This window comes from Clytia hemisphaerica, unplaced genomic scaffold, assembly GCF_902728285.1.
Source record: "Clytia hemisphaerica strain Z4C2 unplaced genomic scaffold, Clytia hemisphaerica genome assembly, whole genome shotgun sequence".
NCBI lineage: Eukaryota > Metazoa > Cnidaria > Hydrozoa > Leptothecata > Clytiidae > Clytia > Clytia hemisphaerica.
In genome coordinates, this window is record NW_027103716.1 from 357,380 (window position 1) to 370,589 (window position 13,210).

Genomic DNA, 13,210 nt, shown 5'->3' on the forward strand with positions numbered 1-13,210 from the left:
ACAGACAGCGTCGAAGCAGTAGAGTTGACGACGTGACGTGTGACAGACAGCGTCGAAGCAGTTGAGTTGGACACTTCACAAAACAAAGTTGAAAGTGTGAACAGAGCCTTACCAACGAAGCTCAGTTGAGGTTGACGACGTGACGTTTGATAGACAGCGTCGAAGCAGTTGAGTTGACGACGTGACTTTTGATAGACAGCGTCGAAGCAGTAGAGTTGACGACGTGACTTTTGATAGACAGCGTCGAAGCAGTTGAGTTGAACACTTCACAAAGTAAGTTGAAAGTGTGAACAGAGCCTTACCAATGAAGCTCAGTTGAGGTTGACGACGTGACGTTTGACAGACAGCGTCGAAGCAGTAGAGTTGACGACGTGACTTTGACAGACAGCGTCGAAGCAGTTGAGTCGGACACTTCACAAAACGAAGTTGAAAGTGTGAACAGAGCCTTACCAACGAAGCTCAGTTGAGGTTGACGACGTGATGTTTGATAGACAGCGTCGAAGCAGTTGAGTTGACGACGTGACGTCCGATAGACAGCGTCGAAGCAGATGAGTTGAACACTTCACAAAACAAAGTTGAAAGTGTGAAAAGAGCCTTACCAACGAAGCTCAGTTGAGGTTGACGACGTGATGTTTGATAGACAGCGTCGAAGCAGTTGAGTTGACGACGTGACGTCCGATAGACAGCGTCGAAGCAGATGAGTTGAACACTTCACAAAACAAAGTTGAAAGTGTGAAAAGAGCCTTACCAATGAAGCTCAGTTGAGGTTGACGACGTGACGTTTGATAGACAGCGTCGAAGCAGTTGAGTTGACGACGTGACGTTTGACAGACAGCGTCGAAGCAGTTGAGTTGAACACTTCACAAAACAAGTTGAAAGTGTGAACAGAGCCTTACCAACGAAGCTCAGTTGAGGTTGACGACGTGACGTTTGATAGACAGCGTCGAAGCAGATGAGTTGAACACTTCACAAAAAAAGTTAAAGTGTGAAAAGAGCCTTACCAACGAAGCTCAGTTGATGTTGACGACGTGACGTTTGATAGACAGCGTCGAAGCAGTTGAGTTGACGACGTGACGTTTGACAGACAGCGTCGAAGCAGTCGAGTTGAATACTTCACAAAACAAAGTTGAAAGTGTGAACAGAGCCTTACCAACAAAGCTCAGTTGAGTCGACGACGTGACGTTTGATAGGCAGCGTCGAAGTAGTTGAGTTTTTGCAGTTGGAGTCGAAGCAGTTGTACCGACGTGCAAGCAGCGGTCTGTACCAAGGTAGCGTGGCTTGACTCAAAATGAAAACACCAGGTTGTCCTCAGTCGCAAAACTTGAAGTAGACTTCAAAGAAATTTGGATGTAGATAGAGTCTTACTGTTGCAATCGAAGTCTTTGCAGATAGAGTCGAAGCAGTTGTACCGACGTGCAAGCAGCGGTCTGTACCAAGGTAGCGTGGCTTGACTCGAACTGGAAACACCAGGTTGTCCTCAGTCGCAAAACTTGAAGCAGACTTCAAAGGAATTTGGATGTAGATAGAGTCTTACTGTTGCAATCGAAGTCTTTGCAGATAGAATCAAAGCAGTTGTACCGACGTGCAAGCAGCGGTCTGTACCAAGGTAGCGTGGCTTGACTCAAATCCAACCAATCTCCGTTGACCAAACCAGCAATCACCTCAATCCACCAGCCAGCAATCCCCTCGATCCACCAGCCAGCAATCTCCGCTGATCCAAACACCAGATATCACCGTTGATCCAACAACCAGATCTCCTTTGATCCAAACCAAGAGTCGAAGCAGTTGTCCCGACGTGCAAGCAGCGGTCTGGACCAAGGTAACGTGGCTTGACTCGAACCAACCAAAGAATAAGAAAATATGATCTTACTCTTTAACAAGAAAGCAGCATTCTTCTTTCATCATTATGCAGCTACTAATTTTGAAATCTTTATGTAGAGAATGAGTGTTGTGAGGTTGTTCAATGATTTGATATAAGTTTCTTCTGTTAAAAAACCATTTCAAAATGTGGCGTGAGCTACCCTCACAACCTTCTCTGATTAAATGAAAATTTCCACAGCTTTTATAGCATATCAACATGTCAAAATATCTAACAATGTCATTAGGGAATACAATCATACAAAAGAAATAGGAGGGATTTCTAGATAAGCTAGAAATCCCTAATGACTAGATAAATTACAAACAAATTCTTGTAAGTCATTTGGGAATTAATACGTGTATCAAATAAACTATTCATTTTAAATGTAAACAAAATTCCGCATGTCATTTGGGAAAATGACGTCAGTTCAGCAGCAATTAAACACAAAGAAAAGCTCCTTTGGTGGAGCGTGCGTCGAAGTCAGTAATAACACAAGATGTTTTACAATAGTGATAGATCACCTTTAATTACTTAAGGTTTAAGTTTATTGATGTAGCTTGTTACTTTGTAGCCAAGTAGCTCAGTCTGTAGAGCGTTCACCTTACAATCCAAGGGATGTGGGTTTGATTACTGGCCACCGCCAACTCAGTGAATGAGTAGCTTAGATTAGGTAATCTGATCTAAGCGATAAGTTACTGGGAGCTGAGAGTAGGTATGGCGTTCAACCTCAGCATTCGATCTCCCAGGTCCAGAGCAATTAGAAAAGGGGATACTCCTTCAACCCCACCAGATGAATATACTCAAATACATGAAATTATGTAGATCTTTAAGGTAGATTTAAAGGCAATTGGGCATCTCTTTGTGTGAAAAATTGTTTACAACTATACAGCTTTGGTGTAATCAATACAGAAAAACTCCTCATTTCATCATTCAAGATATTGAACTTAAACAGAATACTTACTTTCTTCATCCTCTGTTTCATTAAACAAATCAAGGTCATCCAAATCTTCCAAAGTTGTGACGTAATTCGATTGAGAGATAATTGACTGAAAATGGAAGAAATTTAGACATTATTATTAATTAGTTTCGAGCAAGATTGAAAATATAAGAGTGAGGTCTGTACTGCTGTGCAAAATGTCAAGCTTGCAAAGACATAACTGATGTTAAAACGAATCATCAAAATAAAACAACAGCGTACAATAAATCAGTTGATTGCTCTATTTGACATTAATGTCTTTGTTCCAAAATTACGTAATGCAGACCATATGCTTCCGTACTAAAATGTGAAGTGAGCACGTTGAAAGGAATGGTCTTTATTTTTGTAGGAGCAAGTAAATACTTTGCACTACTTTTTCAAGATCATTTGCAAAGAGCTTCATTTTTTATGATACTGCCTATTCAAGTTGAACAAAATTTGTCTTTTTATCATTTGTTTGGTGTAGCTGGCATTATAATTATTGTAGCCAGCTGACAAATTGCTTGCAAAAACTTTTTTTTGTCATCATCAGACTGCTTAATAGTTTTCTTTGTTGCTGGCAGATTGCCAGCTATTTTTCTTGTTGTAGACGTATTGCCAGGAAAAGTGCCCCTTAAACCCCTTTTTAAAATTAGAATTTATACAACTCACAGGAAAATATGGGCAGATCCCCTGGGTGTGAAAATAACTTCTCACACCTTGAACATGCAAGAAATTCACCTGGGTGGTAAAACCATACATTTTTCAAGGTGTGAATTGTACTTTTCCCACCCAAGTGATTTACTCATTTTTCCTGTGATTGTTGTTGGAAAATTATCTAGAATATTTCCCTATCATTGGTTGCAATCAATTAATTGCGAGACTGAAGAAGAGTGTGGCTGGTTTGAAGCCAATTAATTTGGCATTATCATCAGCCGGAAGATTTTTATATACTTAAAATCACTTGGAGATACACACATGGCATCAATGAAAAAAAATTCAACAGGGAAAGATATTGTCACTTAAAAACAACTAATCAGTAGTCAAACAAAATATGGTATCATTTTCATTGACTTATTTTTAAAAGAAAACTTTTTACCCTATGAAAATCTTAAAAAATACAAAAAATATATACATTTTCAAAGATTTTTCCAAATTTTTCGTATTAGGAAAAAAAGAATTTGAATTCATAAATTTAATTTAGGTCAGCATGAAAAATATTGGCAATCTGATTGGTTAAAAACCTTTACTGCCACTTGATGTATGGTGTTTGTTTTTTTTATATAACTTTTTTTCCTGAAATTTTTTCTTAATAAAAGTATATATTTCCTGAAAGCCAATAAAATTATCTATCAATAGCAATCAATTAGAATTATTATGTACAAAGTGAGTAGAAATTACAAGGCTTTGTTAACTTCAAAGAGTTCCACCTTCCCAACCACTTACTTTTTCAATACGATTTTTTGCCTTCTGACTAAGCAAAAGTTGTTCTAGAAAAAACTGATTTGAGTGTAAAAACAGTCCTTAAATAGTCACTGCATGTAATCAAGTGCGTATTACTTATGGGTAATGAATCAACGGATCCTGCAATAATGTACTCTCCAGTTTTCTCAAAGGTAACGAATCGAGTGGGGATTGAACCCACGACCTCTCGCTTACCGGGCGATTGCTCTCCCAACTGCGCTATCGGTTCGTTGCTATTACACTAGTTTGTAGTAGACGAGGGGAGCGACGTGCTCAATGTTCACCATCCGGTACCTGAATTCTACGAATCAATGGAATTGCCACGAACTGAGACACAGCTAGTGTCCAATCTCCAACCAACCCCCTAACTTTGAGAGAACTGTTAAGCTATGTACATTGGGGAGAGGCATTAGCCCAACGGAGCCCCGATTTTGGACAACTAGTCCATCATGGAGATTGGACACATTAGTGCAGGATCCGTTGATTCATTAGTCCTTAAATAAATGCTGTATTTCATTTAAATGTATAAATGCAAGACTGCAAAAGGGGTCTAGTACAGTGACACATCATATTTAGTACAATTTTATTGCAAATCTTATTCTCAGATATCTCCAATACAATAAACCAAATTAAATACAATATAAACAATAACAAAAGTTATCTGAAGATTTTTTTGGCATTATTATTGACCATTTTATAATCACTTTCGAATGATTGATGTTGATCAGTGTTGATTTCACCAAAATACAGGAAGTAAAAAAACAAAACAAAGAGAAAGACAAATTGAGAGAGAAAGGTTTCTTGATATTTTCAAGTTAATGATAATCATAAAGCAGTATTAATTTTTAAAAGAAATCAATATAATACCAGTGAAAACTAAAATAGGGTGGTCACTATGCTGACTATGTCAAAATTTCTTAAGTATATTATTATTATTATTTATTATTATTACAACATGCCGTGAGCCTCTAGAACTGGTCTTTGTTTATTTACAGTAAATTATCCTTTAAATTTAAATATTTAAATTATCCTTGAACGATTTTATTGCAGATGCTTCTGCCACATATTTTGGAAGCACGTTCCATGATGAGATTGTTCAATAAAAGAAGATATGCTTAGACATCTGGACCATGTCACAGAAAAATCTTCAAAACTCAAGGGATAGTAGCGCCAAGCATCTTAGTCTTCCTGCATATGGTTACCGTGAGATTGGTTTTACTAGTCTTGCTGCACGTCTTTTTGGTATACAGTGTCTAGAATACGTGAGGACTAGGGTCTTGAAATCCTCTTTTGATCAATCCCAACATAGAATTAGCTTTGTTTACTTGCTTAGCGATATGTTTTTCAAATAAAAGATCCAAGTCTATCAAAACACCGAGATCTTTTTCTGTGAAGACATGTTCAAGTTGCTCTCCATTTAGTTAATACAGATGTGCATGCTTTATGTTCTCAAATTTACCTATCGTTAAAACATGGTATTTGTCGGGTGGAATTTCAACAGCCACTCACGGGACCATCTTTCAAGTGCTTCAATGTCAGATTGTATGATTAAGGAGTCAAGAATGGAATTGATTTCCTTTATAATCTTTGTGTCGTCTGCAAACAAGAAAATGCTTGATAGAACATGTTCTGGTAAGTCATTAATATAAATAACAAAGAGCAGAGGACCGAGCACGCTTCCTTGAGGAATATCACTTATCACTGGATCTAGAGATGATTTTGCCTCATTAACACTCATTAATTGCTTGCGGTTCGATAGAAAAGATTTGATCCAGTTCAGAATTAATTCACTAATCCCGTAACGTTCTAGTTTCATTAAGTTATTAACATTAACATTAAAGAATGTGTACGAAAATCCCACTTCTCTTTAGTACTCTTATAATGTCTGAGATTTTAGTAACAAATTCCCTGCCCTAGTTTTAGATTGTAAGCCTGTATTTTGATAAAAAGTGTAAACAGTGAAAAGATTCTTTAAGCATTTTGCTCTGGCATTAAAAGATCAGCTAAAAAGATTTTCATGCCATAATTAAAAAGGCTGATGAGAAATGACATGCCTCAGCCCTAGGAATTTAATTTTTTTTTGCCTATTTCACACTGTTTTACAGTCTATTTATTTCAAAATTTAAGTCTATGGTTTACTGTCTGGTTTATCTAGATCATCTGCATTCAAACATAAATTACTCAAAATCTTTGATCAGGTGAAAGTAATGAATATCTTATTTATTCAAAAATACCTCCAGGGCAATCTTCCGTCTGATGACCTATCAACACTTAATTTTGATGAAATTGATCACAAAACTGGCACCAGGGGCAAAGCCATTAAACTACTAAAACTTTCAATGGTTAAAACCACAAATTTTGGACTTAACTCTTTCTCTCGTTTGGAATGAGTTACTAATAAATCATCCTGACACTGATTTTCACAACCTTGATACTAATGAACTAAAATCTTTAGCTAGGAATAATCTTTGAGTATGTGCGTGTGTTTCTGTTCGAATGTGTGTGTGTGAACTTAGTGTGTTTTCCCAGGGTGGGAGGGGGTGGGTGGTGTAACAGGAAGAACTTTTCAAATAAAACTACTCAAAGAAATTGTCATAAAATAAAAGTAAAAATATTTCTTATATTCATTATTTTGTTGTTACTATTAATATTATAATAATCGTTTATTCATTTTTTTTTCTTTAGATCTGTAACAATTTTTCAGTTTTAGGTTCCCTATTGTATTAGAGTAATCTATTTTTTTTGTAAGGGGTTATCCTGCTGCGTTGCAGCGAAAATATATTCAATTCAATTCAATTCAAACCTGACAGTTACTCACACTAGGAAATCAAGCTTTCAGAAAAAACAATATCAATCATCTGCAGGATGTATTTGCAAGAACAATGATGAGATGATGGGAGTTAGCTGAATCAAGTTCAAGATCCAAAGACAATTAATTAAAACTTGAAAACTTGAAGTGAGACAAAATGACCGATTGCTAAACATACATCACCAGAATTAACCAACCAAATTCTATCACTCAATTACCAAAGCACTTTGATTTTTTAGACCTTGTTTATACGCTAAAGTAAAAATAACTCCGCATATATAAATGGGTCAGTATTTGAGGTCCGGCAACATTTCTGGAAAATAGCCTATCCGGCGGTGCGCGGATCTAGGCGGGTCTCGTTTCCCTGGGGAGTTGTTCCTCAGTTTATTTTTTGAGGTTGGCTGGGCTCAAAGTTTTTCATGCATGGCTCAAAATTTAGGTAATTCCTCATAGTTTTTGAAAATGTTAATTTCATTAAAAAGAATCATGAATCACTTTAAAAGTTTTGCAGCGCATTTTTTGCTTGCCTGTCCAGTAAATGATATAGCGCCTTCACAGCATTAAAATCTTTGATACAGATTTCAGTGGGACGCTAGTGTGACTAACTGCCTGAGGATGCAAATGATTGCAAACCTACTCGCTCATCACTGCCTTTTAATTGTTGTTTTAAGCCGTGGTTACACTACATTAATATCTTTAAAATTTTTGAAATTTTTTAATCAAAAATACATTAAAGAAATTAACTATTTTCTTTAAAGTCTTTTTGAAATTTTTGTATGTTGTATCAAATCTTCAATCGTTTTTTCTCAACTCATTTTCGCACTTAACAAACGACATGAGTGGAAGGAGCACGTATTGTGCTGATTCGTTTGAAACGGAAATTTGATGGGAAACATTCTAAAACGAAAAGTCCAGCTGGTACGCCTAGTGGTTAAAGTTGAGGAACAAAAAAAGTGCCTACAACAACATATTTGCTGAACTTCGTCTACGTGGCCAAGAAGAATTTAGATCTGATTTAGAACTTATCCTATCTTTTACCCCTATCTCATATTACGTTTTAAAAATTCCAAACGCTAGAAAATCCATTCATTGAAAAAAATGTACAGAACTATCATGTCGGTGGCTTTGATCTCAAGAGAAGTGAAGAAAAAAACTTTAAACTCTTTACCAAAAAAATGGTAAAGAATCGCAAGAAATAATTTCTTTTTCAAGAATTTATACGCCTTTACTTTCTTTAAAAGAGGGCTGTTACACTTGTAAAATTTTTAATCATTAAGACTTGATTAAAAAATTTCAGAAATTTAGAAATAAATTAATGTAATGTAACCACGCCTTAAGGCAGTTCATTGGACCGTTCAAGTTATAGTCCATTGCCCCCCTGTGGATGACATGGATTTTCTGTAACAATTTACTTTTGAAAAACTTTAGGATTTCCGTAACATTCAAGATTTTTTATAGGGAAATCTTGGATTTTCCCATACTTGGCAAGAAAATAGAAGAGCAAATTTTATGGATTTTCCAATACTAATGACAAAATAATGAGGAAAAATCCTGGGTTTTCCAAACCTTTTTCAATTTTCTCAGGATTTCCAAGTGAAAAAAAATCCAAAAAACCCTGTCGTCCACACAAGGGGGTAATGGTTTTTTTCTGGAACTGCCCATTTGTTTTAAAATTTTGCTGCTTTGATTGGTCAGTCATTTGAGGGCTATGCATGTTAGCCTTTACTGATGCAAGTTACCTGACTTCACGGTACGTTGTCCGATGGGGGTAACTAGTCAGGGAAATTCCTCAAATGCGGTAGTAATTTTTTACTGCAATTGCGGTTTAAACGCAGACTTGCCAACTTGAGATGTTCATTTTGCGTGAGATAAAATTTTTAAAGCAAAACCCGAAATCTTAGTCTGATTTTTCTGATTTTCTGATTTCGGAAACCGGAAAAATTTTTCCAAAAGATTGGAAATCTGGAAAAAAATTTCCAAAACTCAGAAATCTGGGAAATCTTTTTCTGAAAATCAGAAAATTGGGAAATTTTTTCCGAATATCAGAAAATCGGGGAAAAGTTTCTCGGAAAATCAGAAAATCTGGAAAACTTTTTTTAAAAAATCGGAAAAGCGAGGAAATTTTATTCAAATGTCAAAAATGTGTGAGAAATCAAACTTTTGAAAAATTGCGTGAGACAGTGTTGGAATGCGTGAGAGTTGGTACCTCTGTAAACGTCACTTTTACATTTTTTATATACCGCAATTTTTCAAGAAACAGAATTCAACATTCAAGGAGAAAACAGGCAATTTTTGTACATAATTGATCATATCTTTTTAACGCACAGACAAAATATCTTTTCTGTAGATCAGATTCTTTGGGAGGTTGTCAGTAGTCACTTTCTAGTCAGACAGTAAAAATTTCTGACGTTAGATTTGAGGAATGCATTAGTATTCAGACAACAATTTTGTCCGACAACGAGTCCAAAAAAAAAAAAAAAACGAAATATGAATCGCCGAAGAGGAGGCACATTTTCTTTGTTATAAATCATCTTTAAACTTTACGCAAATTCGATTGGTCCTTTATTTCGAATTATGCCAAAATGAACTTTTATTAATATTATCTCAGTGAAAAACCCTTATTCAACATTTGACACTCTAAGATCTTTCGTTTTCGTGACGTCGGAAAAAAAGACTTCCAAATTGTGGATTTATTTTATAGATTCGGACTATTTTACTGTCGGACTAGAGAGTGTCAGACTAGTGACATGCACCCGATTCTTTTAATAAAGATAAGCTTTCTTCTTGTACATTTTTTTTAATATTGATGTTCGTTTATCTTTGTCGACCAGCACTACCGTGAAAAAAGGTAACTTGCATCAGTGGAGGCTAACATGCATAGCCCTCAAATGAATGACCTGGCTGGTCATTAAAATACACATACGCAGCTCCGCTCGCAGCTCTCCTCTACCATTTCTGTTTTGATTTATTTTCGTATTTTAATGACCAGCCGGGTCTTTAATTTGAGGGCTATGCATGTTAGCCTCCACTGATGCAAGTTACCTTTTTTCACGGTAGTGCTGGTCGACAAAGATAAACGAACATCAATATTAAAAAAATGTACAAGAAGAAAGCTTATCTTTATTAAAAGAATCGGGTGCATGTCACTAGTCTGACACTCTCTAGTCCGACAGTAAAATAGTCTTTCTCACGGTATATGTAGCCGTTATATGCCTTTGTAGGCTAACCACAAATGAAAACTACTGCAATTGCAGTATACCGCAATTGAGGGATTTCCCTGACCTGCTGACTGGTAACGAAAATTTTCTGCAATGGCCCAACCTTCAATCTTCAGAAACAACATATTTTAATAGAAACATCTCTTGAAAGAGAGATTTCTATTTCAATTTGCTAGCACTTCTCTGTAAAAAAAATAGAAAGATTCAACTTATACAAGGTCAGGCTCAGTTCAGTTGTCTAAAAAATACATATTTCTGAATTAATAAAATCAAAAATGGTGGATTTTTTCATCAAAAAATTCAAAATGGTTTTAGTTATGACTGGTCATAAAAAATATTTCAAACAATTCGTTACCTGGTCATCTGGCTTGATTTCATTGAGACTTTGGTTTCTCAACTTCTTGGTTAGTTTAGTAATACTTCGTATCATACTGAAGAGGTGATGATTTGGCAGGGTCTTGAGTCTACCATTTGTCCGACAGTTGAATTTTTGTCGTGATGGAAACTCAGCAGGAAAAATATATTATGAATCTTCGTATATTTCTATAGAACTATAATCGATGATGAAATCGAATTAAATTAGAAAGCTGCCCTTAAAAACATAAAAAAGAATGAAAAGTGTCCTTTTGAATTTCTTTTCAAAAAATCGGAATTCACGTTCGTTGAAAATCGCCACTTTGGCCACCTCTCGGCTTCGATGGGTCTCAAAATGTTCCAACTTTGCAGGCAAAATTCTCATGAATGAGTTTGACAAATAATTATTTGCTAAATCTTGTCGCTTTAAACATATTTCTGCATAAAAATAATCAAAATTATTTCGAAGAAAAACAATTCGCTTAGAGGTTTTGCATAATTTGTAAGATGAGCCCGTTAACATGCATAATTATTCCATCAAAGAATAATTAAGGCATTTTCCCACGCTCCGATTGGCTCAGACGCAAATTATTCAGATATTTTTTGCTGGCGTCAGCACAACAAAGAAAACATAATGGCAGAAAAAAATTAGTGTTTTGGAAAGAAACAGCAGTAATTTTACCAGTTTTAGGCTGTGTATCTTAGAACAGGTATAAAAGAAGGATGCTGTTTTAAATATGAAAAGGATAATTGAAATTTTCTACAGGTTGATTTTCGATAGCTAAACTCTTATTTCAAGTATCTTATACTTTGAGAGCAATCTTAAGAAAAGAGGTTCTTCAGCACCGATAATATATAAAATTGGGTTTCCTGTAGAATATCTGCTCTTGCCTGCAAGCTGGAAACAATTAAGATTTTTAGAAGAAAATGAGAAGATTCTGAAAATTTCCTCAGATAGAACAGATCAACCTTAAATTTCTATTGGAAAAGATATAAATTTCAGGTAGGAGGTTTTTCATATAAGAACCAGATCAACATTTCCCAGGTCACCAAATTTCCAAATTTCCTTAGAACAGATCTCAACTTCTAGCTGGAGTATACAGATAATTTTAAAGAACCCGGTGGAGCTTTTGAAAGAATAGAAAAAAACGACCGACCCTCTTTTTTGGGTAGCTTTGCCCGTAAAACAACAAATTAAATTGGCCTCGCCTAAATAAAATCTTGTTTTTATATGCAATTTTTAATTTTAAGACAGATACATTATATTTTTTATCACTATTTATTTACCTTATTTATATTCTTTTCTAGATAACATTTGTGAGAATAGGTTTTGTAAATAATAAATAAATTATCGAATAGAAACAAAAATAGAAAAAGAATAAGAAAAGGGAAGTTTTTTTCCATTGTCACTAATATCAATATATCACCAATCAATATTCCAAACATATCATTAACATATCCAATATACCTTTCAATTACACCCGAAGTGACATTGTCCCTGGGGGCGCTCAAAGTAAATAACCTAATATACGTGCAGCCCTTAAGGGTCCATTTTCCAAGTTGCCCCCAAAGAATGTACTTGGGTTGAGATGAGTCCCAGATGAGTAAAGATATGAGAAAAGTGCACTTTAAGGATGTAAACTTGGAAAAAGGTCAATAACCTTTTGATCAATGATCTTCTTTTTTCATTATCATTAGATCACATATCATTTGGTGCACAGAAAGGAAGGTTGTGTTCCTAGTTGCATTGACCGTTCCCCACGAGGACAATATCGATGCTGCTCAAGTACGAAAAGATAATCGGTACGAAGAGCTCCTAGAGAAGTGCGAAGATGCAGGTTGGGACGCAACTCATCACACAGTAGAAGTTGGCTGCAGAGGTTTCGTTGGCAATAGATTGAAGAAGTGGCTCATCAACATCGGCCTCCCCAAACGCACAATCAACAAGTCGAAAAGGAATTAGAAGAGGTAACTGAGAAAGCAAGTCACTGGATTTGGTTGAAGAGAAATGACGAGTTTTGGCAAGAGGGATAAAGAAGAATGACAGTGAAGTAGGCAACCGATTGTCTTGTGCAAGTTGGACCTACATGACTGTTTTTGTCATCACCAACAAATCAACCAGCCACAACCAGTTGGATTGGGACTCACTTCAGTGAGGGGGGCCGGTGCGTTATGGATACCGTCGAGAGGAAGGCCCCGAAACGGAACGCATTCAAAGAGGTAGGTACATTCTCTCCTGATGACCCATGAAGACTGGATCCGGTATGCGGAGCAATGTGGCTGGCAATCACTTACCAAGGTAAGCTGTTATTCATTTCTTTTGCTGTAACTGTGAGAAAAGATCAAATAGGATTAATTGTGCAACCTTACTGGAATCATGGTTGCCAATCGTATGTCCAAAAAGAGTGATTTTTTATTTTGATCCCTTGAATGACGGCTAAAAGCCACCTGGGGACATTTGATTCAAAAGCGACCGTATGTGCAGCCCAAAATTGGGATTTTGAAATGACAGTTCAGAGAAAATTTAGTCAAATAAGAGTAAATTTGGGTAA

At 36.0% G+C, this 13,210-nt stretch overlaps 1 non-coding gene across 1 annotated transcript; it reads right to left on the reverse strand.

Annotated features, from left to right (window-relative positions):
- Positions 1 to 4,433: 4,433 nt before the first annotated feature.
- On the reverse strand, positions 4,434 to 4,506 carry Trnat-ggu (transfer RNA threonine (anticodon GGU)). Its single transcript has one exon. It is a non-coding gene; the product is annotated as a tRNA-Thr (tRNA).
- Positions 4,507 to 13,210: the final 8,704 nt, after the last annotated feature.